A 6,162-nucleotide genomic window follows, 5' to 3' on the forward strand; every position below is an offset into this window, starting at 1 on the left:
TTTTGAATAGATTACGTCAAATCAAAAATGGGATGTGTTGTCGAATGGTGGAAGCTACCTCTTCAACTGTAGTGGCTGCCAGTAGATTTCAGTTTGAATACTCAGTCACACACTATGTTTCATCACACGTTTGTTTTGTGAGTGTGTGATTGTTTTGTAAATATGTCTGGTTGTATATGGTCACCGAATGAGTCACTCAATTTTAGTTTGTATCAATTTATGGGAGGAATTTGTGTACTGTATACATCATTTTTTTTGTAAACCAAAATATATCAGCCAAATTGTGAAAAATATGTGTGATTTTATTCATGGGTATTCCTGAAAGTTTCTTTTCATTGTGATAAAAGTCTGGGTGGTTAAAGATTTCTGACAACTCATTTACAACTTCCAAAACCAGACACAAGGTGGCGCTCTATTTGAGTCCTAGTACTTCAGAATAAGATGTTTGTGAAAACACATTTAGTAGGCTAAAGCCCAAATTAAAATCTCTCTTGGCCCATGTACACTTGTAAGTTAGACTAGCAAACAAGTGCTGATTTAGCTAATGCTAGCTAGAGCTTTTAAAATAGACATTTCATCATCCTCTTCTTCCTCCTCTTCCTCCTCCTCCTGTTCCTTCTCATCCTCCTTGCCTTCGTCCACTTCCCTTTATTTTTGTAGTCAGCTTCATGTTGACCCAAAACATGGACTTTTAGCTTCTGATTGGCCTAAAGGAGAGGTCTAAACACTGACATTGTCAGTCTAGTTACCATTTGTTTGGCCAGAGGCCTAAACACTGACCTCAAGCTTCTCATTGGCTAAATATGAGGACCTTAAAACTGACCCTGAATGTTTTATTAGCTAAACTACAGGACCTAAATGTTGACCTTGAGCTTCTCATTGGCTTGAGGCAGGTGCCCAGACAATATATTTACCTTCTCATTACTTACAATGCCAGACCCAAATGCTGACCTCAAGCTTCTGACTGAAGGCAGCAGCCCAAATTCTGACCTGACGATTTTGATTGGTTATCCTGGTCCCATACTGAACCTCAGCTTCTGATTGGCTAAATGCAGAGGGTCACTCAAACAATAAAAGGGTCAAATCAGTCAAACTGCTTAAGATTGCTCAGCACAACAAGATCAACACTTTGTCCAGTGCATGTCACCACAGCACCACACGGGCATGCATGGCTATTCAGATCCTTTTCTATGGGATGATGGGTAGAGAGATTAGTTAAGGTCTGCAGTACACGTGGAGAGAGAGGGGTGGAGAAGAGACCAGAGGGATGAGTGCATATGGATGTTTGGATGGACTGGTGGATTGATGACTGAATATATAAAAAGAAATGATACACAGATTGACGTGCTCATGCACAAGCATATGTGCTGGAGTGAGACTTGTATTACTCTATTGCTCTAGTGCTCCTCTGAGCAAATAAACACACACACACACACACAGCACACTCAAATAGCAGTGTTAGTGGTACAGCATGTGTAATGGGTGATGGAAACTGTCGAGCACAGTTGAGAAAACAGTCACACGCACAGGCCTCGTCCTCAGCCTTATTCTACAGTGTATTTTCCAGGCTCGTAGGCTATCAGGCCACCCAGATGGAGATGGACACCTTATCTATCTCTCTATCAGCCTCATTCCTCTCTCCACACCTCCCTTAATGCCTCCTCTCCTCCCTCTCTCCACTCCTTCCTTAATGCCCCCTCTCTTCCTGCTCTCTCTCCACCCCTCCCTCAATGCCTCCTCTCCTCCCTCTCTCCACTCCTTCCTTAATGCCCCCTCTCTTCCTGCTCTCTCTCCACCCCTCCCTCAATGCCTCCTCTCCTCCCTCTTTCCACCCCTCCCTTAATGTCTCCTTTCTTCCCTCTCTCCCTCATTCATCTCCATTGCTCTGGCTTGTCTCTTGTGCCTCCTCCTATTCCTGTTCTCTTAACACCTCATCTCTTTATTTCCTTTTTCTTCTTTTGTTTTCTCCTCTTTTGCTCCCTGAAGACCATGTGTTTGTCTCTCTCTCTCTCTCTCTCTCTCTCTCTCTCTCTCTCTCTCTCTCTCTCTCTCTCTCTCTCTCTCTCTCCCAGCTCTCCTGCTGGTCACTGGTCTCCCCTCTGACTAGTCACTCCTGACGACCCCATGTGTCTGGCACAAGGGGCTTTAGCCAACCTTTAGCCGCAGTGCATTGTGGGAAAGCCCTCATTAGGGAGATGAATGTGTCCACTAGTGGCCAGTTCAGTCAGCCAGCTCCTAGACAGGCTGCCTATCTCTATCACTCCACAAACTCAGCCTCTCCAGGGTCTGCAGGAGTCATTACACACAGCGGACACCAGGGGGCAGTATGATCCAGGGTGTGTGTGTGTGTGCTTGTGTGTTTTTGTATGTGTGTATCCATGTGTATTATAGTGTGTATGCGTATTGTGTGTGAGTGTGTGTGTGTTGTTTCCTGATGCATGTGTGTTCACTGAAGCACTCTAAATGCAACAGACTGCTCCAGATGCTGGTCCTGCTCTCATCCCTCTGCTCCAAATGGACAAACACCCTCATATCTGTGCACACAAGTGGACAACTGCTGCAGCTCTTACACGTGTGTGTGTGTGTGTGTGTGTGTGTGTGTTGAGTATCTATCAGTATTTTTAACAGTATTTTTAGTGTGTAAGTCTATTTGAGCATATGTGTGTGTGTGTGTGTTTCTGTGTGTGTCTCTCTGGATTTCACTGGAAGATTCACTGCACACCTCCTGCACCAATAGAACTGCAATGCACAGATCTAAGGTGTGTGTGTTAGCGAGGCAGAGAGACAGCTGGAAAGTATACGGGAGTATATGGGATATGGGTGTGTGAGAGCTCCTGCTCCTGTGAGGTGTGTGTGTGTGTGTGTGTTAGCGAGAGAGTTCTAAGGAGCATATGGGTGTGTGAGAGCTCCTGCTCCTGTCAGGTGTGTGTGGTTATGAGAGGCGAAAGGAAGAGACAAGAGAAATAAAGAATAAAAAGCTCTCCTGGGGCAGCTTCTGTGTGAATGAATATCTAAGCTGAAGGCTGCACTCTGGATCTGAAGGCAAATACTGGTGTGATACTACAAGCACCCTAGCAATGACCCTTCACCCCTCACACGTGGGGTCACACCAAACGTCATTTTGATACAACAGATGAGTAAAGACCTAGTCAGGCATGGTTCAAAAAACCAGGAGCAGAGTTGTATTTACAATGATGCACATCAATGGGGAAAAGCCTTGGCTTCACATAAAGATCCACCAGCTGCTCTAACTAAGTAGGTGTATAGTCAGGGTTTTAGTATCCATCCAAGTTAATGGGAGATGGCATTGGTCATCCCATTTCATATGGATCACACTGAATCACACCCTGACCCGTGCCAAGCTGGTAATCCAGAGCAGATAACTACTGACACAGGAGATGCACCCATGCTAAACAGTGGCATGCTACAGACACATAATATTTATTATTTTGTATCTATAAAATATAGTCACACAGAAATATATTGGTAACATTTTACCATAAGGGTACATGAATTGTCATGAATTCATGCATCAATTAATTCATGATTTATGCATTACTTCATTCCTTTGTATCTTATGAATTATCAGACATGGACATGAGTTCATGAGGTCTCTCTTTCATGACCTCATGCATGAACAACACATCAACTAAAGTATTAGGTATGGTGGGTACATCATTAGGATTTATGATTTCTTAAGCATGATGTTATGTATGAATTTAAGGTTAATTGCTCATTATGTCTGTGGCCCTTCAACTAAAGTGGTGAACATGTGCTTAGAGAACTAAACTGCAAGTTGTGTTCAAATCAGAATTTGAGTAGTCTTTCGCAGAAAAAGAAATAGTCATAATCATGCAAACTCATGTCAATTCCTGATGATTCATGAGATATTAAGGAATGAAGTAATACATAAATCATGAATTCATGCATTAATTCATGATAATTAATGTACCCTTACCGTTACGTGTTACCAATATATTCAGGAATGGTACAGGAACAGAAATGCATCACCAGTCATGTCATATGTGGAAGAACGCATAGCAGTTGACTAAGTTGAATTCTTCCATCCAATTCTGATTTTAATACTCTCAAATCCCTCTTTCAAAGACCCTTATTTAAATACTGGGCAAAGTGCAAAGTCAAAGCTTTCTAAATAACTATGCAAAATCTACTTGCAAATGTCATACCATGAGAAAGATCCTAAGCACAAACATCGGTGGGGCAGGTAAACGCTGTCTCACGCCACAGGATGCCATTAGTTCATGCACAGGAACTGACTTTGAACACATACAGGGTTATACACACACACACTCATTTCCCCTCACAAGAGTAGTTTCTCTCACTCTTTCTCTCTCTAAAACACACACACACACATTAAAAGACTAGACACATGCACACACACCTTAGAATAATAGACACTCAAATACATGCAGATAGACACACACACACACACACAGACACACACACACACACAAATAAACACACTTGCTTCATAGGATTGACACTCTCACAAATAGATACACAAACACACACACACATCTCAGAAGATCAGCCACCGGCAGGACTCAGAGTTGGCAGAGTCTCCCAGATCCAGTAAATATGAAAGGTGAAACACACACACTCTCTCTCTCTCTCTCTCTCTTCCTCTCTCTTTCTCTCTCTCTCAATCATTCTGCCAAACACACACTCACCACCTTTTTGGAATGTATGGCTAAGACACAGTGAATCCCCCCCCACACACACACACACACACACACACATACACTCTCTTTCTTTCTCTCTCAAACTCTCCCAAACACACACACGCACACTCATAATATGAGACTGTAGGTGACTAGTCACCACTACCCTCTGTGGGAGGGTTCTGTACCTCAATGTGTGGATAGGAGGAAGGAGAGGTGAACTGAGAGGCCACACACACACACACACACACACACACACACAAATGCAAACACACACACACACACACACACACACACAAATGCACACACACACACACACACTTGGGACTGGATAAGAGGAAGGAGAGGTGAACTGAGAGACCACACACACACACACACACACACACACACACACACACACACACACACACACACATACAAATGCACACACACACACACACACACACACACACTTGGGACTGGATCAGAGCAGTGTTGAGAATGAGGCCATTAGCCCAAGAGAGGAAATAAACAAATACCCCTTTTCCTCCCTGCCTCCGTAATGGCTCTGTTCTGCTCTGGCAAGCGTCACGTGACCCAAGCTCCCACTCCACTTTCCTCTCTCTCTCTCTCTCTCTCTCTCTCTCTCTCTCTCTCTCTCTCTCTCTCTCTCTTCTCTCTCTCTCTTTCTCTCTCTCTTCTCTCTCTATCTCCATGGCCCATCCCCATCTGTTGAGAATTCCATTTTGCTTTCCGTTTCAATATTAGAGTTGATTAAAATACACAATTGGCAAAGCAAGCTAAAACAAATAGTATAAAATCTGCCTGGTAAATCATCTGGGAGACTCCACAATAAATCGCACTGAAGTTTTTCCAAATTACTGTCTTTTGGGCTCATTTAAAACAACCCACACCCAACCACATCAACCCCACCCCACCCCACACCCAGTGCATCTGAGTATCCGATTTTGGAATAAAACTGCATATATATACATATATGCAGTTTTATTCCAAAATTGATTGATAAATCGTGTTGATAAATTACATACATTAATGTTTATGTGTATGGTATTTGGAAGACACCAGTGTGATGGTGTGTAGGTAAGCGCTTTATCACATGTTTATCTTGCAAGTCATATTTGTCCTTCTGTGTGTACATGTAATTGAGCTTTGGCAATAATGGTGCTGAAACGTTCATGCCACAAAGCTTTCTTGAAATTGAATTGAAAGTGAATTGAAGTCCCGCACATGACAAGCATGACTTCTTTCTGTTTGCTCCAGAGTCTTTCTGTACAGGCAGCACTGCGTATTCTGTTAGACGATGGAGTCTCTGGACAGGATCTAGCGCTGGTGATCTGACAGCCAGGTCCACTCCAGAGACTGCTATCTGAGTCTCTAATTGGAGTCTCATGCCTCCCTGCTGTCCAGCTGCCCAGGCTCGCGTAGGGGTCGGCCCCCAGAGAGAGAAGCCCTTTATGTCCGTACTGGGTGCTGCTGATGG

The sequence above is a fragment of the Alosa alosa genome, chromosome 21 (genome assembly GCF_017589495.1).
Source record: "Alosa alosa isolate M-15738 ecotype Scorff River chromosome 21, AALO_Geno_1.1, whole genome shotgun sequence".
Taxonomy (NCBI): Eukaryota; Metazoa; Chordata; class Actinopteri; order Clupeiformes; family Clupeidae; genus Alosa; species Alosa alosa.